Source organism: Sinocyclocheilus anshuiensis, unplaced genomic scaffold (assembly GCF_001515605.1).
Source record: "Sinocyclocheilus anshuiensis isolate Anshui unplaced genomic scaffold, SAMN03320099.WGS_v1.1 scaffold713, whole genome shotgun sequence".
NCBI classification, from domain to species: domain Eukaryota; kingdom Metazoa; phylum Chordata; class Actinopteri; order Cypriniformes; family Cyprinidae; genus Sinocyclocheilus; species Sinocyclocheilus anshuiensis.
The window spans coordinates 168,498-186,556 of record NW_015536486.1 but is presented as its reverse complement, the minus strand read 5'-3'; the positions used below and the strand labels follow the sequence as shown (position 1 = coordinate 186,556).

At 42.6% G+C, this 18,059-nt stretch overlaps 1 pseudogene; it reads left to right on the top strand.

The window, feature by feature from the left end:
* The first annotated feature begins 8,206 nt into the window (after positions 1–8,206).
* The window catches only part of LOC107684435 (gastrula zinc finger protein XlCGF57.1-like), a 50,599-nt pseudogene continuing 40,746 nt past the window's right edge, over positions 8,207–18,059 (top strand).

The following is an 18,059-nucleotide window of genomic DNA, read 5'->3' as shown; positions in this document are numbered from 1 at the left end:
GGAAAGTGTGGAAGCAGAACAAATCAAATTTGCAACACTGTGTATACGTGTGTGTGTGTGTGTGTGTGTGTGTGTGTGTGTGTGTGTGTGTGTGTGTGTGTGTGTGTGTGTGTGTGTGTGTGTGTGTGTGTGTGTGTGTGTGTGTGTGTGTGTGTGTGTGTGTGTGTGTGTGTGTGTGTGTGTGTGTGTGTGAAAACTAACCTATACTGCCTCATGCCAGCCTGTCACACTTGCTTCAACTGCGCCGACTCAGAAGACACCCACTGCAGATAAGAGGGAAAAAGAGAGAGCAAAAAGTGTGTAAGCAGAACAAAGAAAATTTGAATAAATTAGAATTAGGAAATTAGAATAAATCAAAGCTATGGGTTTCAAGCCTAGGAAATCTTGTTTTCTAATGTGTGCATTAGATGGAACACAAAAGCTCCCTATAACAGAAAGAATCAGGATCAAAACTTACTGGTCATGCATCCCTCGCTGTTACAGTCTCACGCCAGCAATGGCTTCCCTCCCTTCATCTCCCTCCTCCGAACTATTTTTCAGGGTCTGATGTATCCACCTAAACTTGGAAACATTTCTGGAACAACTATTAGATTTTAACTTTTTGAACAATGTAACATGTAAACTAAAAAACAGTTAACGCATGATAAAAAAAAAACACATTAATTAATATTTCCCACCCTGCTCATGCCAGTGTAACCCCTCTCTCCCGGGTCCTCACCGCCACACCTCGTTCTTGTTCCGAGTGGGTCTCGAACCCGGGTCTCCGGCATGGGAGGCGGATGCACTAACAAGGAGGCTAAAGACTGCAGCCACTAGTGTCAGTCGCTAGTGCGTCTCTTGAGATCAGGGGAGTGAGGTTTACCTGCACAGCACCTACCGCTGGCCTCCGTTACACTAGTCATTGTAACAGTCCCGTTTTGGTAAAAAAACGCACCTCACAGGTTGCACACATGACTGGTGTCTTCTGATGGCAAAGCTTGCACTTTCGCCGTCCAGCAGTGCTGTCATCTGTGACGTGCTTCGGATTGTGGCAATCGACTTTTGAAGCCTGAGGAGCAGCTGTGCCTGATTCCAACCCTGCAAGTTCCAGAACAAGTGTTTCCCTAAATGCTTTCTGGGTCAGGGGTCTTTCCTTTATTGCTCTGGCCAGATGCTGATGCAAAATGAAGGCATTGACAACAGCAATGTCTACAAAGTGGTAAAAGAAGGTCCTATACCACTTCCGTGTCTTGTGGAGCACTTTGTAGTATCCAATGAGGGCATCGGACAGGTCCACTCCTCCCATGAACCTGTTGTAGTCCAGCACAGCACCTGGAATAGGCACATGCATTTGAGACCACTGCCCATCATTGTCCTTCACCCTCCTTTGCACTGTGTCACCTTCATATGCTTTGTGGAATGTAGAACACATCAGTACTTCCCGGGTGTCTTTCCATTCCACAAACAGCAGCTCATCCTCTCTGAGCCATCGCATGGACCCTCGTGGAGCATTCCGCGGCAGTCTGTTGGTGGTTGTCTTTGGGAAACCGATCCTGTTTGGACGAATGGTGCTTCATGCCCAAATCCTCTTAGAGAGGAGGTCTCTGAAAAGCATGGGACTGGTGTAAAAGTTGTCAACGTACAGCTTGTAACCAGTGCCCAACATCTTTTCATCTATGAGTGACATGACAGACTCATAGCTCAGCCCATTCTGAGATGGCATGGACTTACCCTTATACACAAAGAACTCACAGGTGTAACCACTTAGTGAGTCTGCCAAGACAAAAAGCTTGTAGCCTCATTTAATGGGTTTGTTCTTCATGTATTGCTTGAGTCCAGACCTCACCTTTGATGCCACCATCCTCTCATCTATGGAGATGTTCTGATTTGGATGAAAAAATGTTCTGCAGGCATCCCTCATGTTGTCATAGAGAGGCTTGATCTTCCCCAAGCGGTCATAGGCTGCTGTTCCCTTCTTCTTTTCATTTTCTTCATCATCCTGAGGATCGTTAAGATGAAGAGTGTTTGTGATGTTCAGAAACTTCCTACAGGACATGATCTTAGCAGGAAGGGGAACACTATAGATTTGAGACCTTCTCCAATAATCAGTCACAGCAGAGACCTTCACAAGACCCATGTACACAACAAGTGCCAGGTAAGACTTCAAGTCTTCTACAGAGATGTTTTGCCATGGCTTGTCTCTTCCCTGCTGATTTTTGGATCCATAGGCATTTGTGTGCTGAATGATGGTTTGCAGCACAGATGAAGAAAAGAAAAGCTGAAACAACTGCAGTGCTGTGTATGATGCAGTTGTCACCAACTGTGGCCCAAGTTCACGAGCAGGCCTAAACACAGGCTTGGGAGGCCCAATGTCATCCTCATCCACATTATGCCATCTTTTCTGTGAGGTGCTAGGGGACACAGCAGGGACTGACTGGCTCCTTCTCCTTCAACGCTGGAATACGAATTAGAATCGATATTTCTTTGAAAATGAACATTATCGACAGCTATAACTCGAATCGCTCATGTAAACAAAGGAGGATCTTTCGTTTCCCCCCCTATTTTTTCATTGTTTTGGATTAAAAAGTGGGATGCATTTTGAAGAGTGGACCCTTACCTTGAAATGTGTGCTGGTGTCTCTTGGAATAGTCAGAGCTGACCAGAACTATAGGCAATGAAACGTAAGGACTGCCGTTCACTTTGTACGTTTAAATGGCCGGTCCTTCAGCATTTATGTTAACCCTTTCCTCTCTGGTGTATTGATTTAAAAAACAAGTTCAGAACATGGATCTTGAGTGTTTTATCTTTCAAATGATATATAGTTTATGATAGTTGATTGAATTTTTTTTTTTTTAAACAAAGGTAATTAAAAGCACAGACACGCCTAAACACGCCCTTCTGGCCCGTAAAAAAAATATTTACAAGGATAACTGTAATACAAGGCACACCCAAGTGTGTAGCCATGACATGAAAAAATACTTTCCTACATCTTTAACAATGCACCGTTTATATGCAGAACGCAAGCCTCCGGAGGGCACATACAGTGGGTACGGAAAGTATTAAGACCCCCTTCAATTTTTCACTGTTTGTTATATTGCAGCCATTTGCTAAAATCATTTAAGTTAATTTTTTTTCCTCATTAATGTACACACAGCACCCCATATTGACAGAAAAACACAGAATCGTTGACATTTTTGCAGATTTATTAAAAAAGAAAAACTGAAATATCACATAATGGCTGCAATATAACAAAGAGTGAAAAATTGAAGGGGGTCTGAATACTTTCCGTACCCACTGTAAGTCTGAAGTAGTGAGTTTAGGTATGGGGTGCAAAGCCAGTGGTTGTTCTGTAGGCAAACATTTGTGCCTTGAATTTGATGCGACTGGCTATTGGCAACCAGTGCAAAGTGATGAACAGACATGTGATGTGCACTCTCTTTGGCTCATTAAAGACCTCTCTCATTGCCGCATTCTGGATTAGTTGCAGAGGTTTGATAGAATTGGCTGGAAGACCTGTCCAGAGAGAATAGTCCAGCCTAGATAGAACAAGAGCTTGAACAAGGAGTTGTGTAGCATGTTCTGACAGGAAGGGCCTGATCTTCCTAATGTTGTATTAAGGCAAATCTGCTGCATCAGGCAGTTCTAGCAGTGTGGTCTGTTAAGTTCAACTGATCATTAATCACAACTCCAAGGTTCCTGGCTGTCTTGGAATGAGTTATAATGTATGGTGAAGTTGTGATGAAACGTTGGGTTGGCCAAAATCACAAGCAATTCTGTCTTGGCTGGGTTAAGTTGAAAGTGATGGTCCTTCATCCAACAAGAAGCTATGGTCACATCAAGCTGGAATGAGAGGTAGAGTTGAGTATCATTAGCATAGCAGTGATAGAAAAAGCTATGTTTCTGAATGACAGATCTTAGTGATGATGTGCAGATGGAGAAGATAAGAGGTCCAAGCACTGAGCCTTGAGGCACCCCTGTAGCTAGATGTTGCGACTTGGACACCTCACCCCTCCAAGACACCCTGAAGCACCTACCTGAGAGGAGGTAAGACTTGAATCTTTGAAATGTGGTTCCTAAAAATGCCCTTTGCCATGAAGGTTGACAGGAGGATCTGATAGTAAACAGTGTAAAAATCATTGGACAGATTCTGGAGTGGACTGCCATGCCAAATTACATGCTGTGGCTACAGGACAGCATGTCCTGTAGCCAATTATTTTTGGCTGAATGGACAAAATGAAAGAGAGAGAATGGTGGACTGTAAAGCCTGCCCACAGAAAGAAAATCTGACTGGTCCACATAGCACAAAATGAGACCAATCAGAGTGTTCTCTCTGCCACTCTCTCGCATTGTCTGTCACTAGTTGACCTCTTTCTTTCGCACACGTTCATGTGCTCGCTAGCCCTTTTTCTGACCAAAAAATGGCCAGGTTCTAGAATATTATATATAATTTGCGGGTGTCGGGGAGCTGCTATCAATATGCGGTAGACTCCCAGAACACTCGGAGAGGGGGATGTCTGGTGTCCTACTTTAAGTGTTTTTTATTTGACATGGAGCAGGTCGCATCAGCTTTTATGCTAACAGTAATTTACTTCAATTCATGTTTATTTGTATAGCATCTTTTGCAAAACATTAGTTCAAAGCTTTATAGAAAATGCATATTTCAGATATTACAATCAAGAAGCCAGTCTCTCTTCAGCATCTCTGACTGCTGCAGCCTGATTTCGTTCAACCCCAAGTGCAGTACAAGAGCTCTCAATACCGTTCATGATCAAGGTACCTGTACAGGAGATGTGTGGGTACCAGGAAAACAGTGTGCACCTTAGCTTTATGTGATTAGATGCAGATGTGCTGGGCAATGGAGTCTCCAAAGATCACAGCACTGGATTCAGTTTTGCAAAAAAAGGGTGGGAGGGGTTTCTGTTGGTAATCTCAAAGACAAAGAGCGGTGGAGGGTCAGAAGTCCTCCTCCCCCAGGGTCTGGTCCACTGCTGGTGCACCCAGGGTCCATAATGTGTTACACCGGAGTACATGAGACCTGGGAGGCTCACATCCTGGGTGCATGGGTCCTTTGCTGGGAAACAAAAGGAGTATAGGTGGTGGGAGTATCTGCATCATGCTACAAACTTACCTCTGACTTGTGAACATCAGCCTGGTATGTTTCCACCATGGCTCTCTGGTGTTGCAGCTGGGCCTGCTTCTTCAGAAGGTCATGAATCTGCTTATCCATGGTCTTCAGCTCCAAATGCACAGAGTGTAGCTTGATCTTGCACAAATAACCAATATATTTGTCATTATAAACACTGGTAATCAAAAGTAAACCGAGTGAGAAGAATGTAAACAAGACTGGTGGTACCTGGCTTGAGTGATGCTAGCAAGCTATGAGCCCGTAGCAGATGTTCAGCGATCAGATAAAAACTTGTGATACAAAAATGTTTTGAGCTCTAACATTGATTATAAGAAACAGGAAGTGACATATCTCCCTTATAAGGTAATATGTATTCCTACTGAATAACTTAATTGAAAATTGTGCCAAAATACACTTGTCCTCATAGATGGACAATTTTGATTTTGGCAATTTCTGTGGTCCATAAGACTCTGTGCAGTCAGACAAAATTGATGCCAGAAGACATAGTGGGCCTCATTTATCAATCTAATGTAGAAACGAGTGCAGATCTGTGCGCACAAATCAACTTACAACAGAGTTCAAGTGTGATTCATTAAACATTTGTATGCCGCCAATTTTGGCTTTCAAAAGACAAATTTCCTTTCGGGGACAAATAAAGTTTATTCTTTATCCTTAATTTCATCATACGAATGATCGCACCTTGATAAATGAGGCGGCACAAAACAATCGTCATTTGAAAATCACGCCCCTAAAAACACGTGAAGCCTCGCCCTAGAGTTTACGACACGGAGAAACGAAACCCGGCCAAAAAGAGGAAGTAATCTCATCAAAGAGAAACTGATCTTAATCCAAAAACACCCGTTAACTTTGTAATTGCAAACAATTAGGCCACATTAATTTCTGTAATTTTTTGTATAGTAAAAACCTGGTAAATATACAAATTATAGCCTATTTAGTTCCCCTCACTCTACAACAAATATTTTAAATTTAACGGTATTCAGAACACAACAAGAATGAAAAAAAAGTAGTTATAAAATTATATATTAAACTACAAAATAAAACACAAATTAGGCTATAGTGGCATTCATTATACACAGCATACAAGCAAAACTGAAATGTTTCCATTTTTGCCATATTTGTAACATTTTATTGCTAAACTATTATTCATTATGTAGCCTAAACAAGGCTTTATATTTCACTCATGTTCTAATATCCGTGTAAAATCCTTCACATGCGGAAAAATGTTTGTTTGGGTGCTGCACGGTGATTTTACAGCGGACCTTTTAAAATAAACAGTGCAACTTTTATGTTTGGTTGACTGCATTTTAGTTTGATGATGAATGGCTGAAATGTCAGGCAACGCTATAACCAGTGTTGGGTAAATTACTCAAAAAAGTAATCCACTACAAATTACTTATTTAAAACTGTAATTTGATTACATTACTGATTACTAATTACTTTACTTTAAAGTTACTTTCAAGTTTATCTTACTTTTCAAGTTATCAAACCTAAACAGTACACTACCAAGTGAAACTCATAGTTCTTTCATTAATTTAATATTGACTGAAAAATTACATAAGTATTAAAACAGCAACTTGAACGATCACTTGCATTTTTTTCCTGATAACAGCGAAAAGAACTGAAAACGTTTCATACTTTTTGATCATACAGAAAAGAGTAGGTAATACAAAATTTGAAACTGTAAAAGGTCTACTTTTATTTGTATACACTCGCAATATCAACAAAACTTTTTTTTTTTGCTTTTGTAGAATACAGAAAACAAATAGCGTGCGCTTTCTGCAGTCGTAAAAGGTCTACTTTTATTTGTATACACTCGCAATATCAACAAAACTTTTTTTTTTTGCTTTTGTAGAATACAGAAAACAAATAGGGTGCGCTTTCTGCAGTCTCAGTCTCCGCGAATATCTTCCTGAAACGAGTCACTAAAATGAACGAAAACTCAGCGAATACTTGACATATAGACATGAGAAATATATCTAAAGAAAGCTTGACGTGTCTATTTTTAAATGAAGTAAGTTATGTCGAAAACAAATATTCTCTGTTAAAATAATCTGTATGAAACCAACGTGAGGTACAGTCTTTCCCGTCTGAGCTCACCTATAATGTGAATTATTAGTGTTATTGTGACATAACCTTGTACACATTCACAAACTATAATGCCAGACTATAATGTGAAATCGAGTGCAACATTTTGAAATATGATGCTTTCATTGCATCTAAATGGTGAAGGACTTGTCTGCATTTTAGCTCGCATTCTCCGGTGATTTATTATAGGGCATACATGATTTTTACTTCGTATTTTTTAACACGGCATTTGTTACTATGTAACGCGTTATACCCAACTCTGGCTATTACTAATGTTGTTTGTGTGTGCGTGAGGCACCTGTGCGATCAGATAGATTAAATAAAATAAAGATATAAAGAAAATAAATAAAATGCATTAAGAGTGACACAAAAACGAGCGTAGCGTATACTTGTTGCACAGTTTTTTTTTCCTTTTGTTAATCTGTTAATTATATTATAGCCTATTATATATTTTGTGTGGTCCTATTTGTTTTATTCCTTTTATAGACTTAATTTCAGTTTTTCTCCGTTCACAGAAGCGCTGCAGGTGCATGATGCAATGATGTGTGAATCCTCATGGTCTGTTGTTTACGCTATTCGCGCATATAAAGCTAAAGCCCTGAATAAAAAAAAAAAAGACATTCTAATCTTACTGGTCAGTGATCGACTAATAAGCTTCGGTTGTCGGTCAGGAAAATAACCTAAACGAACAAAATGCTGTCATTCTACAATTCTCCACCAGATTTATATGCTGCGCGCAAGTTCAGGCTAAACAAAACTTGCGTACACGAGCTGAGACCAGACGTGAGATTTGATCGTAGCCACCACTCACGTCCATATTGATAAATTCAAAGTTTTGCTTTGAAACGACCGTATGCCCAATTTTCTGTCGTACGGCCGTTTCGTAAATAAGGCCCTGAAATCTAATGATAATGTCTCTCAGAGGACCTTTATATACATGAGAAACAGAAGACCTAATACTGAGCCCTGTGGCACTCCATACTTGTTTTTGATGAGATGGTCTTCACTCAAAAAGGAAGCCTTAACAGGCACATGAGAATTCACATTGGAGAGAAGCCTTACACATGCCCTCAGTGTGGAAAGAGTTTTGCTCAATATGGGAATCTTAAAGTCCACATGAGAGTTCACACTGGAGAGAGCCCTTTCACCTGTCAACAGTGTGGAAAAAGTTTCAGCCGAAAAGGAAACCTTAATTATCACATGAGAGTTCACACTGGTGAGAGCCCTTTCACCTGCCAACAGTGTGGAATAAGTTTCATTCGAAAAGGAGGCCTTACCAGGCACATGAGAATTCACACTGGAGAGAAGTCATACACCTGCAAACTGTGTGGAAATGGTTTCATTCGAAAAGGAGACCTTAAAAGCCACATGAGAATTCACACTGGAGAGAAGTCATACACCTGCAAACTGTGTGGAAATAGTTTCATTCGAAAAGGAGACCTTAAAAGCCACATGAAAATTCACACTGGAGAGCAGTCTTACACCTGCCCTCATTGTGGAAGGAGTTTTACACAGACAAACTCTTAATGGCCATATAAGAATTCACACTGGAGAGAAGCCTTTCACCTGCCAACAGTGTGGAAAGAGTTTCACTCAACATGGAAACCTTAAAGTCCACATGAGGATTCATAACGGAGAGAAGCCTTTCGTTTGCCAACGGTGTGGAAAATGTTTCATTGAACATGGAAACCTTAAAGTCCACATGAGGATTCACACGGGAGAGAAGCCTTTCACCTGTCAACAGTGTGGAAAATGTTTTTCAGTAAAAGGAACCCTTAAAAGCCACATGAGCATCCACACTGGCGAGAAGCCTTACGCATGCTCTCAGTGTGGAATCAGTTTCACTCAGCAAGGAAGCTTTAACAGGCACATGAGAATTCACACCAGAGAGAAGCCATACACCTGCTAACTGTTTAGAAAGAGCTTCACAACAAAACTAATCATGAACTGTCTGGTGAGAAGACGTTTATGTGGTTGACGATGGTTTCTCATGCAGTACCATCTCACGGCTCAAATGTCGCACACATTCAGCAGAGGTTTCCTGTAAATACATTTTGATGAATTTTAGTGGTATAACAATGCTTTGAGTGACATTGTTTCATTAATTATGTACTTTAATTCAGCAAAGTTGTTCTTTGTCATTATTTTTTACCAGCAAGTCATAGCTGGTTACAAAAAAAGGTCCCAAGCTTTGTCAAAAAGAGCAAGCAAAACTGAGGCATATCAAAAGTGTGGCGTGGATAGAAAACTTGTTGATACGGCTGTTATCACCGAGTTGGAAGCCTATGTTCTGTTTAAAAAAACTGTCTGACTTTGGTGACTGCTGCAGCTGTTGTTTACACGGGTACCAGTTTTAGCACCAATGAAAAAGAGAAAATAAATGGCATGTTAATAGATATTTTGTAAAAGAGTAAATAATTTTATTCCAGAAGTGTGTGCTACATGCATATCTGTGTTGGATATGTGCTCAGGAATATTCAATGCAGTTGTACTGTGAGAAGAAACTGTTTATGGGTCACATGTTCAGTTTGTTTTGTCATAGTTTTCTTTGTGTTTCCTGTTTGGTTCCTGATTTTCCTTATTTGGTAATGTTCCTGTGTTCATTAATAATTAAACAATGAGCAAGGGAACTAGTTTACCTGTATCACCTGTGTCTAGTTAATTACCCTCGTTTGTCTTGTATTTAAGCCCCAGTCTGTTCAGGCTTTGTTTGTCCGGTCACAGTTACTCTACATTGTGTTTCCCATTGTCCTTCTGCCTTTTGTTATTAAACTGAGAGTTTGGTTTGCACCAGCTGTCTCCTTCGCCTTCCTCCTGACACAACCATGACAGTTGACTGGACCTAAAAACATGACAAGGGCTGAGGACAGGCTGTGTGGGCTATGGCAAAGTGGTCGGACATTGGAGGGATATGTGGAGGAATTCCTCGAATTTCCAACAGGGTGAGCTGGCACGACTCTGCACTTGGTGCCTGCTTTCTGTTGGGGCTGGATGATGAGACTATCCGCTGCGATTTCCCCACGTATGATTTTTCTTTTCCTTTGATCGAGTTAGTTAACCTCATCCTTTATTTGAATTGTTCAGATTGCGAAGTTGAAGCAATAAAGGACTGATCTCAAGTCTCCTCATCCAGCCCGCTCAGGAGCACGCCGTGTCTCCCCAGCTCACCCCATGCTGGGAACCCCCACATACTGTACCTCACCAATGGCTCCTCCCCCTTGCCGAAGCCAGGATGTCCCCTCGGAAATCAAGACAGCCGGTTGCGGCTCACTCAAGCCCGACGGCCGCTCCGAAGTCAAGCCCGCCCGCCGGCAGCCCCAGAGCTCGCTCCAGTGTCGGCTCCAGCCCCAGAGCTCGCTACAGTGTCGGCTCCAGCCCTAGAGCTCGCTCCAGTGAGGGCTCCTGTCCCCAAGTTAAGCCCAGGGAGGGCTCCTGATCCCCAATTAAGCCCAGAAGAAGGCTCCAGTCCCCGAGTTCAGCCCCGAGAGGGACTCGGAGCACGTTATGCTCTCCAAGTATTTATTTTGGGGGGGGGGGGCCTAGTAGGGCTCCAGCCGTAGGTCGGCGGCTGCTCTGCCATGGCCGTCTGAACTGTCTGCTCTGCCATGGCCTCCTGGTCTGCCTGCTCCGCCATGGCCTCCTAGTCTGCCTGATCCGCCATGGCCCCCTGAACTGTCTGATCCGCCATGGCCTCCTGAACTGCCTGATCCGCCCCGGTGCCCTGAACTGCCTGCTCGGGCATGGAATTGTTACGGCGCGGGACGCGCCTTTCTGGAGGGGGGAGTAATGTCACATGTTCGGTTTGTTTTGTCATAGTTTTCTTTGTGTTTCCTGTTTGGTTCTTGTTATTCCATATTTGGTCATGTTCATTAGTTCCCTTGCTCATTGTTTAATTATTAGTTTACCTGTATCATTAGTTACCTGTATCACCTGTATACCTGTATGTCTAGTTAATTACCCTCGTTTGTCTTGTATTTAAGCCCCAGTCTGTTCAGTCTTTGTTTGTCCGGTCACAGTTACTCTACGTTGCGTTTCCCATTGTCCTTCTGCCTTTTGTTATTAAACTGAGAGTTTGGTTTGCACCAGCTGTCTCCTTCGCCTTCCTCCTGACACAACCGTGACATTGTTTAATTTTAGAGATTATGTTTGGTTTTATTTTATAATTCAATGGAAATGTTTTAGTGCTTGCATTAAAAAAGTTAGACCCAATCACTGCTGTTGTTTTATGTTATATATAGTTCTTGCATTGTGATGAGGTAACGCTTGAGTAATTAAGGTAAAGTTACCATGTTTTTTACTTTAAAATAATGATCCAGATCAGTTCTGCAAGAAAGACTTGGAGACAAGTACAGTATTCATCATTTGAAGTGGATTAAAACCTTTCATCAAAATTGTCCTAAAACCAAAACAATACCCGTTCTTGTCTTAGAACAACTTTGATGAACTTTTTTGATCCACTTCAAATGATGAATACTGTACTTTATTATTCTGTCTCCAAGTCTTTCTTGCAGAACTGATCTGGATCATTATTTTAAAATACAGTATTCATCATTTGAAGTGGATCAAAAAAGTTCATCAAAGTTGTTCTAAGACAAGAACGGGTATTGTTTTGGTTTTAGGACAATTTTGATGAAAGGTTTTAATCCACTTCAAATGCTGACTACTGTACATGCAAATTTTCTTAATTTAATTGAAACATGATAAAACAAGGTTCTTGGCACATGTCCCTGCCTGAGCGGTTGGAAGAAGGAAGACGGAGAGCCACAGTCTACTGGGAGAGGATGAGATACGGATGTCATATGTAATTTCCTTGCAGGACAGGTGGGCGTTGGGGTGCTGGTAAGAAGCTACTGCCTCACCAAACTGCTGTCGTGAGGAAACACGATTGAGGGGTAAACATGTTTTTATATAAATAATGTATAACATAATGGTCTAGATCAGGGTGCCTAAACCTGTTCCTGGAATGCCACTGAAGAAGTCAGAAAGAGCTTTATTGCCAAGTATGTTTGCACATACAAGGAATTTGTTTTAGATAACAAAACACAGATAATAAAAATAAGATGTGAACAAAATACACATGTATATAAAAAAAAGAATAAATATGTACAGGTGTGCTATAGATAAAATAGCATATAAATAGAATAAAAAGTAAAGTTGTAGGGATGTACTAGAATGTAGGGTGATAAGTATAAGGTTATTGCACATATTTTATTGCACAATGGGAGAACATTTAACTGTTCATGAGGTAGATTGCCTGGGGAAGGAAACTGTTCTTGTGCCTGGCTGTCCTAGCGCCGACCAGATGGCAAAAGTTCAAAAAGAAGATGGCTTGGATGTGAGGGATCCAAAGTGATTTTCTGAGCCCTTTTTCTCACTCTGGATGTATACAGTTCTTGGAGGGTGGGCAGGGGAGCACCAATAATCCTTTCAGCAGTCTGAACTGTTCTCTGTATTCTTCTTATGTCTGATTTTGTAGCTGAACCAAACCAGACAGTTATTGAAGTGCACAGGACAGACTCAATGACAGCCAAGTAGAACTGTTTCAGCAGCTCCTGAGGCAGGTTGAATTTCCTCAGCTGGCGAAGGAAGTACAACCTTTGTTGGGCCTTTTTAACAATGGTCAATGTGAGTGTCCCACTTCAGGTCCTGAGAGATGGTGGTGCCCAGGAACCCGAATGACTCCACTGCAGCCACAGTGCTGTCCATGATGGTGAGTGGGGGGATTGCAGGGGGGTTTCTCCTGAAGTCCACGATCATCTCCACTGTTTTGAGCATGTTGAGCTCCAGGTTGTTGTGACTGCAACAGACAGACAGCTCTTTAACCTCTTGTCTGTAAGCAGACTAGTCTCCGTCCTGGATGAGACCGATGACTAGTGTTGTCCGCAAACTTCAGGAGCTTGACAGAGGGGTCTTTAGAGGTGCAGTCGTTGGTGTAGAGGGAGAAGAGCAGTGGGGAGAGAACACATCCCTGAGGGGCACCAGTGCTGGTGGAGCGGCTGTTGGATGTGAATTTACCAATTCTCACTAACTGCTGCCTGTCTGTCAGAAAGCTGGTGATCCAATGACAGATAGAGCTAGGAACAGAGAGGTCGGTTAGTTTGGTCTGGAGGAGTGTTGGGATGATGGTGTTGAAAGCGGAGCTAAAGTCCACAAACAGTATCCTCACTTAAGTCCCTGGTCTGTCTAGATGTTGCAGGATGTAGTGCAGTCCCATGTTGACTGCATCATCCACAGACATGTAAGCAAACTGCAGCGGGTCCAGTAAGGGTCAGGTGATGTCCTTCTTCTTGGGTTTCTTTGGGACGGGGATGATGGTGGAGTGTTTGAAGCAGGCAGGAACGTCGCACAGCTCCAGTGATCTGTTGAAGATCTGTGAGAAGATGGGGGCCAGCTGGTCAGCGCAGGTTTTCAGACATGCTGGTGTCACACCGTCTGGGCCTGGGCCTTTCTTCTCTTGTTCTTTCTGAAGACCTGGCGCACATCATCTTCACTGATCTGAAGCATAGGCCTTTCCACACTGATGCAGGGTCGTTGGCAGAAAACTGATGTTCTAGCTTTTAAGCGTAGTTCCCCTTAGCCACTCTAATCTCCTTATTCAGTGTGTTTCTGGCCTGATTGTACAAGACTCTGTCCCCCTTTCTTTAGGCACCCTCTTTGGCTTGACGGAGCGGTCTGAGTTTTGCTGTAAACCATGGCTTATCATTGTTGAATGTTAAATGAGTCCTGGTAGGGATGCACATGTCTTCACAGTAACTGATATATGAAGTAACAGTCTCTGTGAGCTCATCCAGATTGTTGGCGGCAGCTTCAAAAACACTCCAATCAGTGCAGTCGAAACAGGCTTGTAATGCCCGTTCTGTTTCGTTGGTCCATCTCTTTACAGTCTTTACTACCGGTTTAGCAGATATAAGTTTTTGCCTGTAAGTCGGTATAAGATGAACCAGGCAGTGGTCAGAGAGTCCTACAGCTGCTCTGGGGATGGAGCGATATGCATCCTTTATTGTGGAGTAACAATGGTCCAGTATATTACTGTCTCTAGTGGGACATGTAACATGCTGTCTGTATTTTGGCAGTTCACAGGAGAGATTTTCTTTATTAAAGTCCCCTAGAATGATATTAACAGAGACCGGGTGATGTTGTTCTGTGTCTGTGATCTGATCAGTGAGTTTTTGCAAAGCCAGGCTCAAGTGCGCTTACGGAGGAATGTAAACACTCACGATAATGAACGAGTGAAACTCCCGTGGTGAATAGAACGGCTTACAGTTAGTTAATGAAGAGCTCTTCTAGAATTGAGCAGCACATCTTCTTAAACACTGTTATGTCTGTACACCACCTCTCTGTTTTGATGTAAAAACATGTCCCACCGCCACGCTGATTCTGTGTCCCGATCCTCTCTGAACAGCTAAAAGCTTCTAATGCTGTCTGGAGTGGCGTCATTCAGCCAGGTTTCCGTGAAACACAGAGCAGCAAAGTGTAAAAAATCCTTATTTATCCAGGAGAGCAGAAGAAGTTTGTTTGTTTTGTTGGGTAGAGAGCGGAGGTTCGCCAGATGGACGCTAGGCAGCGCCGTTCTGAATCCACGCTGTCTAAGCTACACGAGCGCGCCGACACACTTCTCCCCCGTCTGCGCGTCCTAAAGTGCTTGATCAGCGCCGCTGCTCCGCCTACTACAACGTTCAGCAAAACGTCCGAATAAACAAAATCCAGTAGAAGATTGTGTGGTGTGTTCTGCTTAAATGTTCAGCAGTTCATTCCTGGTAAAACTGATCGTGTTTGAGAAACAGGAAAAAACTAACAAAAGCAGAACAAACACTGGAGAGCCAAGCACAGAGGCTGCTGTCTGCGGCACCATTTTGTGAGAAACAATTTTCTTGCAGAGTTTAGCTCCTACCCTAATCGGACACACCCAAATCAGCAAATTATTGTTCAGACTTGCTAGAAACTTCTAGGCAAGTGTGCTGAAGCTGGTTGGAGCTAAAGTCTGTGGTATGTTGGCCCTCCAGGAGAATTGGACACCCATGGTCTAGATCATTGGTTCCCAGCACAGCCCCATGACTTTGTGAACATTGATGCGCAATCCTGTCTCATGCATCAACCACTAAGAAATGTCAGTTCTGTAATGTTTCTGTTAATTCTCAATAAGAACCTTTGTAGACACATGAAAGAAAGCCAAACTGGTTTGTTAAGTTACCAGTTAAGCTGGTAATGCTGGTGAGATCTTGAGAGATTTAATGCTTTCTTGTATTTGCAGTTGATAGGATATTGTCTCTGGATGGATTCATGACTTTGATTCTCTGTGTTGACATTGGGCTGGATGATGCTGTAAACTGTATATTCTGTTTGGATTTAGTTTTTTCTGTGTTTACTCCGTTCCCATCTGCCTAATTTCCTACTTAGTTTCCTCGTCTGTTAATTAGTCCCTCATACCTCCCTGATCACTCTCCCTGTGTATTTATGCTGCGAATACCCTTTATTCCACTGTCTGGTATCGTTTGAATTCATACTCATGTGAATGTGTATTTTACCTTGGTTATTTCTCCTGGATTATTGAAGTGTCTTCCTGAAGCCCTTCTGAAGTTTGAGTGTTGATATAAAACTTTACAATAACATAAAGTCTTTTACAATAACGTCTGGTTAATTAAAACTTCTTCATGTTTTCACAAACCATTAACAACTCCTTTATTGCTGGATTAAAATTAATCGCGACAAGTCATGGCGACGGATGTTGGTAGGTTTACGTATACCGCAGCCATTATTTTTTAATCGAAGGAGGAATATGCATGTATCTTTTGCGAAGCAGAGTGGAGAGTCGTTTCTGGAACACCGCGGTGTGGCAATTATAAACACAAGCACTGACTAGAGTGGCCGTTATCAGCTCCGGTGGCCGTGACGGAGCCGTAATGCGCCGCAGACGTGTACAGTGTAAATAAGGGTTTATGCAAGCATAAATGGCAAGGAAAGCCCCTTATACTTGAGAGCGACCACGTAGGAAGTGTTTCTTGGAGGTTATAATACAAAATAAAGAATGATCGTGTGACTTACGTATGCCATGTGACCTGCAAATGCGGAAAAACTGTTTACATTGCTTTTTCGAATTGCCTGAAAATCCACCTTATGTGAGCGTAAAAACTTTTTTGCAATATATGGGCGTTTTGGCAAAATTGATGCGTTTCCATTATGCACATTTTCAATTTCAATTTGTGCAACTTGAAGAGTAATGGGAACACAGCTAATGATAAAAATACAGTATCGATGATTAAAGAAGAGTTTGTTTATAGACTGTTAATGTTAACAATATAAACTATTGTTTATAAATTATGAAATAACTACAAACTAATAGTTTGCAATTATTTATAAGTGCATTATGAATGTTTACTTACTAATAAAGTGATACTCAATGCTTATTTCCCTGGATATGTATGAATGTGTGATGATGCTTTATAGTTTACATCAGTTTTTAAGGTTTTCAAACATAGTTATGAATGATTTGGATGAATTCCTCTCTTTGTTTCAGCCACTACTGCTGTTTGGCAACACTTTTGTTTAGGGACCAATTCTCACTATTAACTAGTTGCTAACTGAATGTATATTACTAGCACATTGGCTATTTATTAATATTAATAAAGCACTCTGTAATGAATCAGTCCACTGAAGGCGAGCGTAGTGAAGAACCCATGTGCAGTTTATTTCCAGATGTGATCCAAAATACAAACATAATCTGAGACTTGACATGAACAGACTTGACTTGGCATGAACCGAACTCACCGACAGCAGGTTTACATTCAATACTCGACCAGAGACAATGGCAACATGAGGGCTACTTATACCAAACACTAAGGGTCACATGACAAGAATCAACCAATGAGAGAGGACACATGACTAAGACAACGAATGATAACATGACACATGAACCAAAGAACCAATAAGAACATAACACACAGACAAGGGTAGCACATGACATGATCACATGTAGGGCAAGGAACACATGACAAACCAGGAAATTAAACTAAGAGCATGAATACAAAGCAAAAGACATGAACACCAAAACAACCCAAAACAAACCCAGACATATCCCCCCCCCCTCTAAAGGCGGCTCCTGACGCCCTAATGTGACATCCACCCCAACCAACACAACAAAATGTCCAGGAGGGTGGAGGACTGGAGGTGGTCCAGGGGATGGGATGGAGGGCCAGGCCCATGAAGCGGAGCAGGCAGAGCGGGGAGCCATGGTGGAGCAGGCAGATCGGGGAGCCATGGCGGAGCAGGCGAGACTGGAACACAGAACATAGAGAGGTTAACAACAGTCTCTACGGCTGCAACAGAGCAGACTGAGAGTTCATGGATGGCCTCCATGGCCGTGACAGGACAGGCAGAGAGTTCATGGACAGCCTCCTTGGCCGTGACAGGACAGGCAGAGAGCTCATGGACGGCCTCCTTGGCCGTGACAGGAGAGGCAGAAAGTTCCAAAGCGGACGCCGCCGCCTCGGGAGGTTCTGGAGTGGATTGGTGGAAATGAGAGGCCCCTGGGGCAGACTCATAGACAGGAGAGGCCTCTGAGGCAGATTCATGGACACAAGAGGCCTCAGGAGCAGACTCGTGGACAGGAGAGGCCTCAGGAGCAGACTCGTAGACAGGAGAGGCCTCTTGAGCGCAGTGTACAGCCCACGCTTAAAATGGCGACCGCCATTAAAGTAAGGGCAGCAGAGGGCGGCAAGACTTATAGGACGGTTGGGCTTGAGAGCACTGATGTTATGGGGATGCCCGCAGCTCGCATCGACATCAGAGGTGGGTCCATCACACTAGCAATCAGACCTTTCAGTCCAAGCCCAAGCTCCGCGTCCGACTCAGG